The sequence below is a fragment of the Rattus norvegicus genome, chromosome Y, assembly GCF_021556685.1.
Source record: "Rattus norvegicus strain SHRSP/BbbUtx chromosome Y, alternate assembly SHRSP_T2T, whole genome shotgun sequence".
Lineage (NCBI taxonomy): Eukaryota > Metazoa > Chordata > Mammalia > Rodentia > Muridae > Rattus > Rattus norvegicus.
The window spans coordinates 14,490,646-14,511,633 of NC_141555.1; positions in this window are offsets into that span (position 1 = coordinate 14,490,646).

Genomic DNA, 20,988 nt, shown 5'->3' on the forward strand with positions numbered 1-20,988 from the left:
AAGTGTGTCCATTCTACTGCCCATTCTTGTGGATGCATTTTCCTGACTGAGGTTTCATCCTCAGATGACTTTAGATTGTGTCAATTTGACATAAAACTATCCAGCACAGATCCCATATGGCTTAGACTTGTGCAGACCCTGTGCATACTGCCACAGTCTCTGTGTCAGTCCTGTTGTGCCTAGAGGCCTTGTTTCCTTGGTGTCCTCCATACCCTCTGGCTCTTAAAATCTTCCTACCTCCTCTTCCACAGTCTCCTGATCCCTGAGAGGAGGCATCTGATGGAGATGTCCCATTTAGGACTGAATGTTCGAAGGTCTCTCGTTTTTCTGTGCTTTGTGGGGTTTTGTATTTTTCACATCTTCTTCGGGAGTTATTTTACTGTATTGCTGTGTTCCTTTAACAGAATAATAGTGTTTGGTTTTCCCCTAGGTCCATGGTCTGTCTAGTCCCAAGTAGTGTTGGGCAAGCATTCCATCTCATCATCTCATGGAATGAGCCTTAAATCCAAACAGATACTGGTTGGCTATTCCTATGACTTTCGTGCCACTACTGCACCAGCATATCTGGCAGGCAGTACACCATTGTAGATTGAGGTATCTAGGTTAGTATTTAGCTTTCTCCTTTGGTTGCATACAAAGTGCCTTCCGGCACCATGAACATTAGTCAGTAGGAGTGAAGGTTATAGTTAGGCCTTTACCAGTTTGATTTCTCCATGTTCAGTGAGTCATGTAAGTGTTATGTTTTCATTGTATTACAGCAACAGGAGTGAAACTAGGACAGGGCCCACTCTAGCTGCTAGAGTCTGGAGAGACAAGAATGTGAAGGAAGGGCCTTAAGATAGGGTTCCTAGCTTCAAGAAATATGAGAGAGTGGGAGAGAGCAAACATCCACAAAATGATTCAGTTTTGGATATACATGACAGTGTCATCTCTTTATTCAACAAAATATTAAATGCTTTAAACAGGTCAGAGCATACACTCAGTGGCTGCTGTAGCTGTACAATTAAGTAATATAAAGCCTCAGGCTTCACAGTGCCTACATCAAAGTGGGGGTAGACATGTCATGAGCATTTACATTGGAATGTGATGGGGGATTATAGTAGCAGGAGAAGAGAGTGTGGGTGAGGCCTGAGGGGATGGAAAGCTCTAGAAAGGAATAACTCCCGGAGTACCCTAGGAGGATCCCAAGTTCTCTAGGAAAGTGGCAGGTTCCATTTTTGGATAGAAAGTACAAGATGAATTTGACTTGAAGATATAAACTTTGCTCATTGAATCTCTAGCGAAGAGCATTGTTTTAAGAATAATCAGGCCTGAAACAAGAGCATAACCTGACTTAAGGAAGTCATAGACTAGATAGGGAAGATGGTAGACTGTGTCCATGTGATGTGGTAAAGGGGAAAAGTCAGACTCAGACTCAGAATGGAAAAGAGACTTCCATATCAGAAAAGGGGAGGGAGATAGGAAGAGAAGGAAGGAGAGAGAGAGAGAGAGAGAGAGAGAGAGAGAGAGAGAGAGAGAGAGAGAGAGAGAGAGAGAAACATATGATTAAGTTTTGGAAATTCTCTGAGGTAATGATGAGTTAGTAAGAAGGTAGCTAGAGAAGACAGACAGCACAGCAAACAGTAGTAAGCCAAGATTAACCCAGCTCCCATCATCCAGCCAAGCAGCTCTCTGGTAGCAAGAGGAAAATCAGACACCTCATTTTGGGCAACAAGTGAATAGATGTGGGCAGTCCTACCCTCAGGATAAGCCCACGGCCCTCACAAGCCTGAGATCCATTTGCAGGTTTTGGTGATCCTGATTCCTCTAACAAACAGATCAGTAGTGATAGGAACTCCATTTGGTCACTGACTGTGGGTAAGTTGTTGATCACTACATCCTGAAGCTACTGTGAGGTCCTGAAGTTAACCTTCCATAGCCTTGGGGTGAGATGCAGCCTGGAAGCGGTTGTGGTTTGCAAGAGGTCAGGACACTCACACACCGAAGTGCTGCCAACAGAAGGCTTAACTCAGGGAGTGTGGTGGTTTGATTAAGAATGGCTCTTCTACTGGAATGCTCGGTCACCAAGCAGTGGAACTCTTTGAAAGGATCAGAAGGATTAGGAGATACAGCTTTGTTGGAGGAAGTGTGTCACAGAGGGTGGGCTTTGAGGTTTCTGAAGATCTCAGAAGATGGAAAGATCTCCCATGCTCATGGATTGGCAGGATTAATATAGTAAAAATGGCCATTTTACCAAAAAACAAATCTACAGATTCAATGCAATCCCCATCAAAATTCCAATCCAATTCTTCATAGAGTTAGACAGAACAATTTGCAAATTCATCTGGAATAAGAAAAGCTAAAGCTATCCTGAACAACAAAAGGACTTCTGGGCGAATCACCATCCCTGACCTCAAGCAGTGTCACAGAGCAATAGTGATAAAAACTGCATGGTATTGGTACAGAGACAGGCAGATAGACCAGTGGAACAGAATTGAAGACCCAGAAATGAACCCACACATCTATGGTCACTTGATTTTTGACAAAGGAGTCAAAACCATCCAATGGAAAAAAGATAGCATTTTCAGCAAATGGTGCTGGTCAACTGGAGGGCAACATGTAGAAGAATGCAGATCGATCCATTCTTTTTTTTTTTTTTTAAGACCTTACATATTTAATACAGTGTGTTACCCCTGTACAAGTGGAAAAAAACTTAAGTTCAACATTTCTAGACCAATATGGCTGTTAATTTCTGTACAGTGCCAACTCAACACAGTAAACGGGGATACTTTTTTCGAAAGTTGACAGCACAGGTAAAGTTTCAAAAAATTCAAATTATATATCTGTATATATATATTTATATTTATATAAAAAGACCAATAATAGCAGTGTGTTATGCATCAACAGCAGCAACCGCTTTTCCAGGTTCTGCAGTCATCTGAACAAAACTGTAGAGACATCCAGCACACTCCATTAAAAAAAAAAGTAAAAAAAAACAAAACCCGAGAAAACAGCACAGTTCTGTTACTCTTGTGGTACCTGGCACCATTTTTTTTTAAATTAGCTTCTCAATCATCATCTGGAAAGAAAACATTCTGAGCAACATCATTAAAAACAGCTCTGATAAAGCACGGTCACTACTACGTATCATAAAGCAGGTACAAGCTATTTTACATCCACAGAGGTATGATACAGTACTGTCCTACATCTATAATACTAGAGGATACAATTTAAAAGGCATTATTTGAGACTTGATTCTACTTTTCCAGCAGAGGGCCCAAAGGATGGTGTGACACAGCTTTGTAAAGAAACATACTCTAGACAGGATTTCCTTTCACTAGTGGCACACTTCTAAGGGTTCATTCTCTCCATGAATGTCAGCTAAAACCGTTATTAAAAAAATGAAATATCCCTAGAACAAAACTGTATAACCATAGTGGAGACAAGCTGGACCTCACCTTACCAACAAGCTATCAAATCTGTTATGTTAAAACAGTGAGACCTCCAAGGAAGGAGATGCCAAGTAGTGCTTCAAAGCTTCGGACCACAATCAAACACAGCATCCTTTTCAACAGAAGCAGAAGCTCATCTGAATATGCTCATGGATGCTGACATCAACATTTAATCATCTCCTCACTCATCCAGGAAGAGGGGGAGATCAGTTACTACTGTACTTTATTGTGTTCAACCAAATCACCATGTTACAAAAATAGCAAGCTGCCATAATAAAAAATAAGGCTCCTCTATCCAGCACCAGATAGCATCATTTTACTTTCAAGCCTAGAAATTGCACACTTGTATATAAACCAATCGAAGATGAGGATTGAGAGTTCATCTTGGTGGATTTTTCCTTTGATGAATATGAAGTGTCCTTCCTTATCTTTTTTGATGACTTTTAATTGAAAATTGATTTTATTTGATATTAGAATGGCTACTCCAGCTTGCTTCTTCTGACCATTTGCTTGGAAAGTTGTTTTCCAGCCTTTCACTCTGAGGTAGTGTCTGTCTTTGTCTCTGAGGTGTGTTTCCTGTAGGCAGCAGAATGCAGGGTCCTCGTTGCGTATCCAGTTTGTTAATCTATTTCTTTTTATTGGGGAGTTGAGCCCATTGATGTTGAGAGATATTAAGGAATAGTGATTATTGCTTCCTGTTATATTCATATTTGGATGTGAGGTTATGTTTGTGTGCTTTCATTCTCTTTGTTTTGTTGCCAAGACGATTAGTTTCTTGCTTCTTCTAGGGTATAGCTTGCCTCCTTATGTTGGGCTTTACCCTTTATTATCCTTTGTAGTGCTGGATTTGTAGAAAGATATTGTGTAAATTTGGTTTTGTCATGGAATATCTTGGTTTCTCCACGTATGTTAATTGAGAGTTTTGCTGGATACAGTAACCTGGGCTGGCATTTGTGTTCTCTTAGGGTCTGTATGACATCTGTCCAGGATCTTCTGGCCTTCATAGTTTCTGGCGAAAAGTCTGGTGTGATTCTGATAGGTCTGCCTTTATATGTTACTTGACCTTTTTCCATTACTGCTTTTAATATTCTTTCTTTATTTTGTGCGTTTGGTGTTTTGACAATTATGTGACGGGAGGTGTTTCTTTTCTGGTCCAATCTATTTGGAGTTCTGTAGGCTTCTTGTATGCCTATGGGTATCTCTTTTTTTAGGTTAGGGAAGTTTTCTTCTATGATTTTGTTGAAGATATTTACTGGTCCTTTGAGCTGGGAGTCTTCACTGTCTTCTATACCTATTATCCTTAGGTTGGATCTCCTCATTGAGTCCTGGATTTCCTGTATGTTTTGGACCAGTAGCTTTTTCCGCTTTACATTATCTTTGACAGTTGAGTCAATGATTTCTATGGAATCTTCTGCTCCCGAGATTCTCTCTTCCATCTCTTGTATTCTGTTGGTGAAGCTTGTATCTACAGCTCCTTGTCTTTTCTTTTGATTTTCTATGTCCAGGGTTGTTTCCATGTGTTCTTTCTTGATTGCTTCTATTTCCATTTTTAATTCCTTCAACTGTTTGGTTGTGTTTTCCTGGAATTCTTTCAGGGATTTTTGCGATTCCTCTCTGTAGGCTTCTACTTGTTCTGTAAGGGATTTCTTTATGTCTTTCTTGAAGTCCTCCAGCATCATGATCAAAGATGATTTTGAAACTAGATCTTGCTTTTCTGGTGTGTTTGGATATTCCGTGTTTGTTTTGGTGGGAGAATTGGGCTCCGATGATGCCATGTAGTCTTGGTTTCTGTTGCTTGGGTTCCTGAGCTTGCCTCTCGCCATCAGATTATCTCTAGTGTTACTTTGTTCTGCTATTTCTGACCGTGGCTAGACTGTCCTATAAGCCTGTGTGTCAGGAGTGCTGTAGACCTGTTTTCCTGTTTTCTTTCAGCCAGTTATGGGGACAGAGTGTTCTGCTTTCGGGCATGTAGTTTTTCCTCTCTACAGGTCTTCAGCTGTTCCTGTGGGCCTGTGTCTTGAGTTCACCAGGCAGGTTTCTTGCAGGGGAAAAGTTTGTCCTACCTGTGGTTCCAAGGCTCAAGTTTGCTCGTGGGGTACTGCCTAAGTCCTCTCCGCGGCGGCAGCAACCGGGAAGATCTGCGCCGCTCTTTCCGGGAGCCTCCGTGCACCAGGGTTCCAGATGGCGTTTGGTGTTTTCCTCTGGCGTCTGGATGTGCACAGAGTGCAGTCTCTTCTGGTTTCCCAGGCGTGTCCCCCTCTCTGAAGGTTTAGCTCTCCCTCCCACGGGATGTGGGTGCAGAAAACTGTTTATCCGGTCTGTTTCCTTTAGGTTCCGGCGGTGTCTCAGGCGCAGGGGTCCTGCCGCCCCTGGGCCCTCCCCTACGGGAGCCCAGAGGCCTTATATAGTTGCCTCTTGGGCCAGGGATGTGGGCAGGGGTGGGCAGTGTTGGTGGTCTCCTCCGCTCTGCAGCCTCAGAAGTGCCCACCTGATCAGGCGGTGAGGTCTCTCTCCCACGGGGTTTCCATTTGTCGATTCTTAATCAAAGAGGATACGCCATTTGTATTTTGTTCAGGAAATTTTTTCGAGTGCCCATGTGTTCAAGATGCTGCGCTAGTTTTTTTTTTTTTTCTATTACTTTGAGTGTATGTGGTTTGATGTGGAGGTCCTTGATACACTTGGACCTACGTTATGTACAGGGTGATAAGCATGGATCTATAGGCCTTCTTCTACATGTTGACCTCCACCTCACACCAGTGAGAATCGCAAAGATCAAAAACTCAGGTGACAGCAGATGCTGGCGAGGATGCGGAGAAAGAGGAACACTCCTCCATTGTTGGTGGGATTGCAGACTGGTACAACCATTCTGGAAATCAGTCTGGAGGTTCCTCAGAAAATTGGACATTGAACTGCCTGAGGATCCAGCTATACCTCTCATGGGCATATACCCAAAAGTTGTCCCAACATATAAAAAAGGCACATGGTCCACTATGTTCATAGCAGCCTTATTTATAATACCCAGAAGCTGGAAAGAACCCAGATACCCTTCAACAGAGGAATGGATAAAGAAAATGTGGTACATCTACACAATGGAATATTACTCAGCTATCAAAAACAATGATTTTAGGAAATTCATAGGCAAATGGATGGAACTAGAAAATATCATCCTGAGTGAGGTAACCCAATCACAGAAAAACACACATTTTATGCACTCATTGATAAGTGGCTATTAGCCTAAATGATTGAATTACCCTAGCTGCATAGAACACATGAAAGTCAAGATGGATGATCAAAATGTGAATGCTTCACCCCTACTTAAAAGGGGAATAAAAATACTCTTGGCAGGGAATAGAGAGGTAAAGATTAAAACAGACACAGAAGAAACACTTATTCAGAGCCTGCCCCACATGTGGCCCATACATGTACAGGCACACACTTAGACAAGATGGGTGAAGTAAAGAAGTGCTGTCAGACAGGAGTCAGATGTAGATCTCTCCTGAGAGACACAGCCAGAATACAGCAAATTCATAGGCGTATACCAGCAGCAAACCACTGAACTGAGAACAGGACCCCGGTTGAAGGAATCAGAGAAAGAACTGGAAATTTGAATGGGCTCCAGACCCCTTATGAACAACAATGCCAAGGAACCAGAGCTTCCAGGGAATAAGCCACTACCTAAAGACTATGCATGGACTGACCCTGGACTCTGACATCATATATAGCATTGAATATTCTAGTAAGATCTCCAGTGTAAGGGAAAGACCTGGGTACTGCTAAGACTGAACCCCCTGTGAATGTGATTGTTCGGACGAGGGTGGCACTGGGGGGAGGATAGGGAGGGGAACACCTATAAAGAAGGGGTGGGGGAGGATCTAGGGTGATGTTGGCCAGGAAACTGGGAAAGGGAATAACACTGGAAATGTAAATAAGAAATACTCAAGTTAATAAAAAAAAGTTAAAAACTTATATGATTCTTTTAAAAAGCCATTTTTTTCCACCCACTCTATGCTGGGAAGCAGAATAAGTCAGTTTTTCTTTGTTTTTATTTTGATAACAGTCACTCAAACTCCTTTGTCAAAGAAGTAAGTTTATTTTACTTCTGCTTGAATCCTGTCTGACCTCCCAATTACTTTTTGCAACAGACCTCAGAAGAGATGAAGCAAACATTGGCAGAGACATTACAGTGGTTGTCCTGCTTTGTTCCCTAGGCTGTCGGAAAGTATTAAGTAGTTTAAGTAGTTAAGTCCTGGAATGGCTTGTTGTATAATAAAAAGGTCAAGATATAGCTTTTAGTCTTGTTAGGGTAAAAGTCTTCAAGTGCTTGGTAGGCCTTACTTCTAGAGTATATTATAATAAATAATAATACAAATAGTAACAATAATAGTAATAAACAATAATAAGTATAGGTGATTGGGTTTTTTAATGAAAGGAATAATGGCGATTATTGACAAAACTTTTATGATAGAAAAATTTCTTAAACATTCTGCGGAGGAGGATAAAAATTCTCTAAGGAGCATGCTGAATGTGGTAGTTTCATGTCTTTTCCTACCATGAATTCATAGGCAAATAAAAGCTAAGGAAAGAACTGTGGAGTGTGATTTCATGAAGAAAAGGAGTATAACTACATGTCTTTCACACAGAAGGATGGGCTGTGTTATACGTCATCATTGCTTATACATGGGAAGTATAGCCTCAGCTTTCAAATTCAGTTGTGTTACTTGATATGGGTGGTAAATGCTGAAGGATGTGAATGGTTGTTGAGTCCAGGACAATGCTGTAAGGGATTACACGGGGGTAATTTTTTTCCTTCTTGTCTCACTCTTCTGTTGTTACAATTGCCATGAGTGATCTCATCATTCAGGGGACTGGAGAGAACACAATGATTTTGAGGAGCATGGAGCAGATTCTTCAAAGATCATGTAGCATATGAAAACTGATTTTGATATCTAATACTATTAGAATTGTGAATTTGCTTCTTTGTTGTCATTGTAGAACAACATGAACAATTTGGATGTGGCAAAAGTGAAATAATAATGGAACAATTTATATGTTTATATTACAAATATTTCCTATCATTTATTTTCTCCCCTCCATGACTTTTTAAAACAAACTAAATGTACTTAAAAACAAAAACAAAACAAAACAAAAGAAAAAGAAAAAGAAAAAAAGAAGGCCATTAATGGTAATCCGAAGAGTAAGTCTGAATAATAATCAAGTCTGTTAAAACAAACATAAAAAGGACTAGAAGCAAGCAACCCTTGGAGAAAGACCAATATACCTCTTGAAAATAAAGTGAATATTGGAAAAATAAGTGCTGTAATTGGAAGTAAAAGTACAGCATTCCTACAATTAGGACAGTGATGGGACCCAGGCTCCTGTACTCCAGGAATCTATGGTAAAACATAAAATTGTGGCAAAGCAATTGATTTCATAATGGTCACTGGATGTACATATTCAGTCTTCAATAATGTACTACGACAATTACCTGATCAAAAGATAGCATTCACAGTAGCAAAAGGAAAACTCCCTTAAGATCTCTGAAGCAGCAAACATGCCATTGACATAGGCAAGGGGATAATAACTCACCTGTTATTGATCATGTCTGATTGTCACCCTTCTTCCTGTTTCCTTCTGGCAAGAGGCCTCTTGCATTATGAGAGCAACCTTCATCTTTTTGAAAAATGAGACGGAGTTAGACTTCCAGATACTAACAAAGTAAACTTTGTTTCTCTTTACCAAAAGAATATCTTCTTTGTGAAAGTTCTGCACCCTATTAAAAATATAGATTTGTAGTTTAAGATTAATAGTTTTAAGATTTGTAGTTTCATATTAGTAGTGAAGAATCCTAGGTATGTAGGGAGAATCTATCCTCCCAGACCTGTCCCTAAAACATAATCCCATAATTATTCAACTAACCAGATCCTTTGTGCATATGAAGATTAAGTAATGCACAGACCAGAAGCAAAGGGAGAGATAGTCTATATTACCCAGCTCAAAAAGATGGGCATCCTGATATCCTGCATGTCTCACTGGAGTATGTTGTCATTACTTGAGAAGAAACTGGGCTATTTATCATATAAATTATCCAAGATATGAGTGACTGGCATTAGAGGGTAGAGAATACCAACCCCATAGTTCCGATCTCATATACACTCAAAACTCTGAATGCTCCAGAGAAAAGTGTGTAGATGTCTTGTTCTTGAAAGATATATTCATGTTCCTTTTGGCAAAAGAGATAAAATTAAATTTTGAATGAAAGTTACAGAGGGAGGTAAAAGTGGACAAATCATTTAGATCCTATTCATCCATGGATTTCAAAATTCTTCAGTACTGTCTGTTGATTCCCTCAGTAGTTTCACACTTTGATAACCGTAGAACAGATAGATAAAATCGTTCTCTCTCCTGAAGCCCAAAATAATTGAACAAGAGACACTGAGGCAATGGTCCAAGAGTTATAATCACTGAGCTATCAAGGGTGAGCTAGGAATGTTCACATTTTTGTATTAAGAGGACGACAATATTGGCAAAAATCTGGGACAGGCAAAAGAAACCTGTATCAGACCATGGATGCTGTAATCCCATTGGTCCCAACTCCAAAGGTTACTATACAGGTTTGAGAGACTCTTGGTGTGGGTTGGTATTACTCTGTCTGGATACCAGGGTTTTGGAGAAATAGAAAATCCAAGATACCCCAGAACACATGGGGATACTAGTACCTAATCTGCATGGAGACAGAAGGTATGGAGTTTGATACTTGATAGTTCATTGTGGTTCCAGCCGTAGCATTTCAAGGTTTCTCACAATGCTTTCATCTGTTTGTTCATGAAACAGATGAAAAGACACTGCATGAGCAATTTACAAAAACACTTTAGGGCCGTGAAAATACCTTGTGTGCACCTGTCTAAAGAACTGGACCTTGTAGCATCAGGAAGGATCACTTGTCTAAAGGCTACATTAGCTAGCCCTATTCTGTGAAAGAAGCAGGGAAGTTAATTCTGCGTCTGCATTTTATACCTCTATCATCCCAGAGAGTTGAAGCCTTTCTACAAGGAAAACCATAACCTGACTTCTATTTTTTTTCATCTTAATTAACTTGAGTATTTCTTATTTACATTTCGATTGTTATTCCCCTTCCCGGTTTCCGGGTTAACAACCTCCTTACCCCTCCCTGACCCTTTATATATTTGTGTTCCCCTCCCCATCCTACCCCCCATTACTGCCCTCCACCCGAAAATATCGTTCACTGGGCGTTCAGTCTTGGCAGGACCAAGATCTTCCCCTTCCATTGGTGCCCTTACTAGGTTATTCATTGCTATCTAATAGGTTGGAGCCTAGGGTCAGTCCAAGTATAGTCTTTGGGTAGTGGATTAGTCCCTGGAAGCTATGGTTGGTTGGCACTGTTGTTCATATGGGATCTTGAGCCCCTTCCAGCTCTTTCAGTCCTTTCTCTGATCCCTTCAACTGGGGCCTTGTTCTCAGTTCAGTGGTTGGCTGCTGGCAGTCGCCTATGCATTTCCTGTATTCTGGCTGTGTCTCTCAGGAGAGATCTACATCCAGTTCCTGTCAGCCTGCACTTCTTTGCTGCTTCATCCATCTTATCTAGTTTGGTGGCTGTATATATATGGCCCACATGTGGGGCAGGCACTGAATGGGTGTTCCTTCTGCCCCTGTTCTAAAATTTGCCTCCCTATTTCCTCCCAAGTGTATTCATGTGACCCTGGCTTCTATATGTCCCTGTTGCACACTAACAGATATTATTCCTGCACCATCCTGGAGTGTAGTTAAGAAAACCCACTTGACATAAATCCTGTTACCCTGTTGTGTGGTGTAGACCCACAGATGCTCATCAGTGACTATCCTGAGGTAACAAAAATGGTTCAATTTATCTAGACAGACCTAACAGACTACTGCCATACCCCATCCCATGAAAGACACTACTGCAATACTCAACACAGTTGGGAGTATTTTCATTAATCATGAAGCAAGGTAACGAGGAGCTTCAATAGTTACTGTTATTGAAAATATTTTGACCCAAGCCATAGAGCCAGGTACCTAGGCCCAGAGAACAGAACTGATTTATCACTCTGACTCAGGATTTCAAATAGGGAAAAGGGAAACCTGTCATCTTGTACATGCAAAGACATTATGCTTTGGATACTCCATATGTCTATGGTATAATATGGAGACAAAATTGTCCTTGTTGCTGAGGATAGGACATTAAGAACATAGAGAAAGTCTTGGCTCTCTGAAAGGATATTTGGATTCCCCTATGATTTGCTTGGCTTCACTGCTATGGACATCAAAGAGATGACTTCCTTGTGACTAAAGGTAACTAGATCACTGGCCTGGATGCCCATCAAGTGTCCCTAAGACCCGTGATCCTACTGACCTCCTGTTGACATACCAAACATCCTGCTACCTGAGACTTCATGGTATAAATAAGATGTGAGATTGCAAAAGAATCAAATGGCTACCTTGAATCCACAAGTTGGTGGTGAACAGAAGAAGGAAAGATCATTCTTTCAGAAACAATTGGCAGTTTCCTGGTAACTCAGCTTTACCAGGCTACCTGTTTTGGGTCCACAGAACTCTATGAATTGCCAATACCAATGTAGATTATAACTACCTACATTGGACAGCATGGCAGGATATGTCTAAGCCAGACGTCAGATTTAAACAGTATATAAAATAATCTAGAACATTACAACATTAATGTATATCGTAAATTAATTTATATTCTCCTAGCATATAAGCATGTAATTTAAATTAATGAATTAAGACATAAAACCCAACTTTAACTTCAATCCATATTTACATGAATATTTTCAAATACATTCAAATAATGCTTTACGGACATATCTGTGTTATCAGACATTCACCATAAAAGTCATAAACCTTTCTCTTCCATATGAATATCACCTACCCCAATTGGTTTCTATTTCTACCATCCTCTGTGAAATCAAAAACCTGCCCTCTAGTCCCCCTCTTCTCGCTCTGGACCATACAACATAGGTGCGAATAACATGAAACTTTACCAGGCATCTGGTTCTTAATTCAAGGTCTTTTACTGCTTTATCATCCATACACTCCCCTGAAATAAGACATCTCTATGGTAACGGGTCTAATCAATCTATGATCATCACAACTGCGATGTCATACATTTAGTACTTATTACTTTTCGGATGTCTACAGTCAACATAGCTGCTGAAGCTGGTTAGCAGGTAGGCCATGGCAGGTCTCAGTGACATCATCATTAGGCCCTCCTTGAAAAATCCCTTGTATCCTGGAGAGCTCTAACTTCTTCTGTGATGTCACATGTGTTGTTGTGAAGGCAACTGCCTCTCAGATATTCATTCATTACCTCTAGGGTTTACTAATTGGCCTCTGAATCAGAGCAAACAGCCATTTGGGAGGGAGGTCAGAAAGGATGAAGATATCAGAGACAGGGAGAAGGAAGCTGGCCTTCTGTCTTTGTATAAAAAAAGGAAGAAATATGTTGTCCATGGGATACCTGAGTGAGTCTTGTGTAGGAGCTTAGTGGGTTTCCTGAAGAGATAGCATTTATCTGAGCCTTCCTCATATGGGAGTCAGGAGCTGGAAGCCTCTCAGAAACATCTGGTCTTCCCAGCTTGTTATGGTTTCTGGATGTCAGAATTTATATTATTAACTACTTTATCCCAAAGCTAAGTGTTGGGAAGGGTACAGTTTTCATGAGAGCTCATGGCTTTTATAATTTTAGCCCAGAAAAAAATGTCCTAAGGAATAAGGGAAAGACAAGTATTGTGTCGTCATCTCAGTATAAACTCCTCCATGTTTTGGATTCCTCTAGTGCAGTTTGTGTCTGACACTGATATCTGGGAGAAAAGTGCTGCTAGTGGAGACTTCATCATCTCAGTCCTTCCACAAGTATTACTCTACTACACTTCCCTGACAGTGAATCTCTAGATTTCTGAGTTAATAGATGTGATTATCTGGCAGTTCTCTTTTCTTTTATTTCTAACATTTTTTAGCAAATTTCTTTGCTTTTTTTAACTGGATGTATCTATATTTATATTTAAAATGTTGTTTTTTTTCTTTCCCAGTTTCCTGCCCAGAAGATCCCTACACGTTCCATTCCCCTTACTCTTTAATTCCCCTTAAGTCCATTTGGCATGACCTTGAACTGGGAGAGAATCTTAGGGAGGACCAAGGGCTTCTCCTTCCATGGGTGCACAAGGCCATCCTCTGCTACATATGCTCTTGGAGCCTTAGGTCTGTCAATGCACATTCTTTGAATATTGGTCTAGTACCACAAAGGTCTAGTTCATTGACATTTTTGTTTTCATGGTGTTGATAGCACCTTCAGCTCTTGTAATCTTTTCTCAAATCTTCCAACACAAGGTCCATTTTCAGTTAACTGGTTTGGCACTAGCATTCATGTATATAGTTGACCTGCTCTAGCTGTGTGTTTCAGGAAATATCTATATCCAGTTTCTGGCAGAATTTACTTCTTAGCTTCATCAAACTTCTCTAGTTTTGGTGGCTGATACATATATATACTCCTGATGGACCTTACAGCTAAGAGGTTATGTGGAAATTTAACATTGAATGTGCAGATCTAGGTCAGGAATCTAGAATCCAAAAATTATATTGTCAAATAGACTTCCTCCTGTTCTTATGAACCTTTTGAAGTTGATGTTTCCACCTAAAGCCATTCCTCTTGTTGCCCATCTTCTTGCATCTTAGGGTTGGACTGCAGAAAGAATCATTGTAAAATTGTTAAATCTGTGCCTGATAACACAGGAAGGTAGATATTAGAGAACTGATATCTAATGGGACTACAGAAACACATTCTATAGTCCATGTTTTCCTTTGCTTTCCTGATGTCTGGTAATTTTTGGATAAATAGAGGATTTGGAGTTTATCATTGAAATAGGAACACTACACTTACACTGTTATAATGACTCTATAGCTGGGCCACTTATGATGCCAAAATAATTGCAAAATAATGAAATTGTAAAACGGAATTTTTGAGTACACATTCAGAAATGTATATAAAATTCACTATCAAGGAATGTACAATTGGAAAATGTAGTAAAATATTCATTCAATTAAAGCTCTGTAGGAAAAATACTGGCCATAGGAAACAGAGAAAACCTCGAAAATTGATCTCTAGGTCACAAGAATGGACTGGGAATAACATTATGATCTAGAAGAATCTCCTCCCCTCCATGTTCCTAGCCCAAGAGGAAACTGCATAGTGCCTCTAGACACATGAATATAGGAACAGTCAAGCTGCAGGAGCCTTGCAGTTCAAGCTGGATCGGAACTTGTACAAACAGCAACCTACACCCAAATCTCGTGTGTGATGGGGAAGACTTAGACCATTAGGGGAGCAGAAACCCCTGACACCTCTGCTCACATTTCTGACTCAAGAAAAAAACACCTATCTCCATCTGGTCCTCCTGTGCATAGGGCCATAGTAGCAGTAGGGGCAGGACATTTCTGGTTGCGGCCGTCATGGAGAGCTGAAAATCAGCCCAAGGAGCGACTTCAGGCCTGAGACCAGAGGTGAATCCAAGTTTTTGCTCGAAGTGACCTAACTGGTGGAGTCAGGACACGCAAAGGCAGAACTCCTCTGGGTTCAGGAACCTCCAGTTTCTAGCTGGCTCCTGAACCATGCTGATCCTGGCCCAGAGCTCCTTGCTCCTAGATGACTTGGGAGAGAGAGAGCGGATCATCCAGGACTGTGGACAATACTGAGCCTACAAGGCACAGAGACTGCCACTTGTGCCCACTATTCCCTACATCTTTGGCCCAAGATGAAACTGAAAAGTGCCTCTAGACACAGGAATATAGGAGGAGTAAAGCAGCAGGAGCACGATGTTACAAACTGTTCCTGGATCTGAAAAGAACTGGTCAAAAATCTCCTGAGTGTGGGGAACTAGAACTTCAGAGTAGCAGACACTCCTGTGAAACCAGAGGAGATTACTCTCTTCCCAGATTACTGACTCAAGAGGAAAACATCTTGTGCCCCCTCCCCCACAGAGGAACCTAGGAGAAGTATGGGAAGTTCCTTCTGGTTCTTGCACACAGGGAAGGCTGAATGCCAGTAGCCAGGAGCAACCTCATGCCTGAGAGCTGAGTACTCTGTTACCATAACCGGGTAAAAGAAAACAGGAAAACAGGTCTACAGCAGTCCTGAAACACGAGCCTACAGGACAGACAACCACTGTCAGAAAGAGCAACTCTAGAGACAACCTGATGGCTAGAGGCAAGCACAGGAACACAAGCAAGAGAAATAAAGACTACTTGGGCTCATCAGAACCCAATTCTCCCATCAAAACAAACAGTGGATATCTAAACACACCAGAAAAGCAAGATCTAGATTTAAATTCACATTTTATCATGATGATGGAGGATGTTAAGAAGGACATAAATAACTCCTTTAAGAAAATACAGGAAAATAAAAAAAATACAGAAGTAAACAAGTAGAATCCCATAAAGAGGGAACACGAAAGTGTCGTAAAGAACTACTGGAAAAACAACAAAACAGGAGAAGGAAATGAACAAAACCATCATTGAGTTAAAAATGGAAATAGAAATAATAAAGAAAGCACAAAGGAAGACAACCCTGGGGATGGAAAACCTTGGAAAGAGACCAGGAGTCATAGATGTGAGCTTCACCAACGGGATAAAAGAGATAGAAAAGAGAATCTAATGAGCAGAAGATTCCATAGAAATAATTGACACAACTGTCAAAGATAATGTAAAACAGAAAAAGCTCCTATCCCAAAACATACAGGAAATCCAGAACACAATGAGAATATCAAACATAAGGATTACAGGAATAGAAGAGAGTAAAGACTGCCAACATCAAGGGACAGTAATATCTTCATCAAAATTATAGAACAAAACTTCTCTAATCCAAATAAGTTGGACCAGAAAAGGATATCCAACCATCACATAATAGACAAAACAGCAAATCCGAAAAACAAATCAAAATATTAAAAGCACTGAGGGAAAATGTTAAATAACATATAAGGTCAAACCTATCAGAATTATACCATAATTCTCACCAGAGACTATGAAAGCCAGAAGATCCTGGACAGATGTCATACAGACACTAAGAGAACTCAAACGCCAGCCAAGTCTACTGTATCCAGAAAAACTCTCAATCAACATAGATGGAGAAACCAAGATATTCCATGACAAAAACAAATTTACACAATATCTTTCTACATATCCAGTTCTACAAAGGAAACTAAGTTGCAAACCCCAAAACAAGGAGGCAAGTAAAATCATAGATAAAGCAAGAAATTAATCTTTTCACAACAAAACAAACAGAAGCACACAAACATAAACTAACCTCCAATTATGAAAATAAGAGAAAGTGACCATCACTAATCCTTAATAACTCTCAACTTTAATAGACTCAATTTCCTACAAAAAAAGACACAGATTGACACACTGGATATTTAATGAGGACCCAGCGTTTTGCACTACAGGAAACACACTTCAGAGACAAAGACAAACACTACCTCAGAGTAAAAGGATGGAAAAAATCTTTCCAAGCAAATGGTCCGAAGAAACAAGCTGGAGTAGCAATTCTAATATCATATAAAATCTACTTTACCAAAAGTCATCAAAAGCATAACGAAGGACACTTCATGTCCATAAAAGGAAAAATCCACCAAGATGAACTCGAAATCATAAATATCTATGCTCCAAATACAAGGGCATCTACATACATAAAAGAAACCTTACTAAAGCTCAAAGAATAATAATAATAAAATATTAATAATAATAATAATAATAGAAAATAATAATAGCAGATTTCAACCCCCTACTTTCATTACTAGTCAGATCATGGACAGAAAATATAGAGACATAGACAAACAGAAGTTATAAACCAAAAGGACTAAACAGATATTTTAGAACATTCTATCATAAAACAAAAGGATATAACTTCTTTTTTTTTTTAGTTTTTTTTATTAACTTGAGTATTTCTTATTTACATTTCGAATGTTATTCCCTTTCCCAGTTTCTGGGCAAACATCCCCCTAATCCCCCCTCCTCTCCTTCTTTATTTGTGTTCCCCTCCCCACCCTCCTCCCATTGCCACCCTCCCCCAAAAATCACGATCACTGGAGTTTCTCACCACTTCCTGGCACTATCTCCAAAATTGATTATATAATCAGTCAAAAATCAGGCCTTAAAATATACAGAAAGATAGAAATTATCCAATGCATCCTATCAGACCACCATGGGCTAAGGCCATTCTTCAATAACAATTAGGAAAGAACACCCACATATAAATGGAAGTTGAACAATGATATACTAAATGAAAACTTGGTCAAGGATGAAATGAAGAAAGAAATTAAAGACTTCTTAGCATCCAATGAAAATGAAGGTACAATATTCCCAAACTTTTGGGACACAAAGAAAGTTGTGCTAGAAGGAAAACTCATAGCTCTGAGTGCCTGCAGAAAGAAACAGGAGAGAGCATAGGTCAGCAGCTTGACAGCACACCTAAAAGCTCTAGAACAAAAGGAAGCAAATATGTGCTGGAGTAGTAGAAGGCCAGAAACAATCAAACTCAGAGCTGAAATCAACCAAGCAGATAAAAGGGGACCATACAAAGAATGAACAGAATCAAAAACTGGTTCTTTGAGAAAATCAACAGGATACATTAACCCATAGCCAGACTAACCAGAGGGCTCACAGGGTGTGTCCAAACTAACAAAATAGGAAATGAAAAGGGAGACATAATATCAGAATCAGAGCAAATTTAAAAAGTCATCAGATCGTCCTACAAAAGCCTAAGTCAACAAAACTTGAAAATTTGGAGAAAAAGAAAAATTTTCTAGACGAATGCCAGGTACCAAACCTAAATCAGGAAAGGAAAACTGTTTAAACAACCAATAACTGCTAAAGAAATACAAGTAATCATTAAAAGCCTCCCAACCAAAAAGAGTCCAGGTTGAGATGGGTTTTGTGCAAAAATCTATCCAGAATTCATAGAAAATTTCATACCAATACAGTCCAAACTATTTCCCAAAATTGAAACAGAAGGAGCACTACCAAAATCCTTTTATGAAGCCACTATTACTCTAATACCTAAGGCACACAAAGACCCCCAAAAAAGAGAACTTCAGACCAATTTTCCTTTATGAATATAGATGCAAAAATACTTTATAAGAGTCTTGCAAAAAAAGTCAAAGAACACAACAAAACAATCATCTCTCATGATCAAGTAGGTTTTATCCCAGGCATGCAGGGATATGGAAAACATCAACGTAATCCAATATATAATCACACTCAAAGATAAGAGCCACATGATCCTTTCATTAAATGCCGTGAAAGCATTTGGCAAAATTCAACATCCCTTCATGATAAAAGTCCTGTAAAGTACAGAAATTTAAGGCCCATACCTAAAAATATTCAGCAAATCCGTAGCTAACATTAAACTAAGTGGAGAGAATACTAAAGCAATCACACTGAAATCAGGGACTAGACAAGGCTGCCCACTCTTTCACAACTTATTCAATATAGTTCTAGACATCATAGCCAGAGCAAGGAGACACTGAAGGAGGTCAAAGGGATAGATTGGAGAGAAAGAAGTCAAAATACCCCTGTTCGTAGATTATATGACAGTATACTTAGTGACCTCAAAAGTTCCACCAGATAATTACTAAGCCTGATAAACAATTTCAGCAAAGTTGCTGGGTATAAAAATAACTCTGCACAAAAGCTAAACAAGCAGGGAAAGAAACTAGGGGTATGACACGTTCACAATAGCCCCAAATAATATAAAATATCTTGGGGAGACTTTATCCAAGCAAGTAAAAGATGTGTATGAGAAGAACTTCAAGTCTCGAAGGAACTGAAGTAAATTTCAGATGGAAAGATCTCCCATGCTCATGGACTGGCAGGATTAATTCAGTAAAAATGCCCATTATACGATAAGTGATGTACAGATTCATTTCAATCCCCATCAAAATTCCAATCAAATTCTTCATAGAGTTAGACAGATCAATTCATAAATTCATCTGGAATAACAAAAAACAGAATAATTAAAACTATCCTCAACAATAAAAGGACTTCCTTGGGAATCACTAAAGCAATATTACAGAGCAACAGTGATAAAAACTGTATGGCATTGAGACAGAGGCAAGCAAATATACCAGTGGAATAGAATTGAAGACCCAGAAATGAAGCCATAGACCCATGGTCACTTAAGTTTTGAGAAAGGAGGCAAAACCATCCAATGGAAAAAAAAAGATAGCATTTTCAGCAAATGGTGCTGCTTCAACTGGAGGTCAGTATGTAGAAAAAGGCAAATTGAACCATTCTAACTGCTGTGTAGAAACCTTAAGTCTTGATGGATCAAGTAACTCTACATCAAACCAGATACACTCAAACTAATAGAAGAAAATGTGGGGAAACATCTCAAACACATGGACACTGGAGAAAATTTCCTGAACAAAATACCAAAGGCTCATGTTCTAAGATCAAGAATCGACAAATGCGATCCCATAAAACTGCAAAGCTTCTGTAAGGCAGAGGACACTGTTGTTAGGACAAAATGGCAACCAACAGATTGGAAAAATATCTTAAGCAATCCTACAAGAGATATAGTACTATTATCCAAAATATACAAAGAAATCATGAAGTTACACAACCGGGGGAAAAATAACCCTATTGAAAAATGGGGTTCAGTGCAAAACAACTAATTCACAGCTGAAGAATATCCAATGGCAGAGAAACACTTAAAGAAATGTTCAACATCTTTAGTCAAAAGGGAAATGCAAATCAAACAACCCTGAGATTCCACCTCACACCACTCAGAATGGCTAAGATGAAAACCCAGGTGATAAAAGGTTCTGGTGAGGATGTGGAGAAAGAGGAACACCGCTCCAATGTTGGTGGGATTGCATACTGGTACAACCATTCTGTAAATCAGTCTGGAGGTTCCTCAGAAAATTGTATATTGAACTACCTGAGGATCCAGCTATACCTTTCCTGGGCATATACACAAAAGATGACCCAACATATAAGAAAGACACATGCTCCACTATGTTCATAGAGCCTTATTTATAATAGCAAGAAGCAGGAAAGACCTCAGATGCCTTCAACAGAGGAATGGGACACAGAAAATGTGGTACATCTACACAATGTAATATTACTCAGCTATGAAAAACAATGACTATAAATTCATAGGCACATGTATGGAACTAGAAAATATCATCCTGAGTGAGGTAACCCAATCACATAAAACACACATGGTATGCACCATTGGTAAGTAACTATTAGCCCAAATGCTCGAATTACCCTAGATGCACAGAACACGTGAAACTTTAGAAGGTTGACCAAAATATGAATGCTCCACTCCTTCTTTAAAAGGGGAAAAAGAATACACTTGGGAGGGAATTGGGAGGTAAAGTTTACAACAGAGTTAGAAGGCAAACCCATTCAGAGCCTGTCCCACATGTGACCCATACATATACAGCCATCTAACTAGATAAGATGGACAAAGCAAAGAAGTGCAGGCTGACAGGAACCGGATGTAGATCTC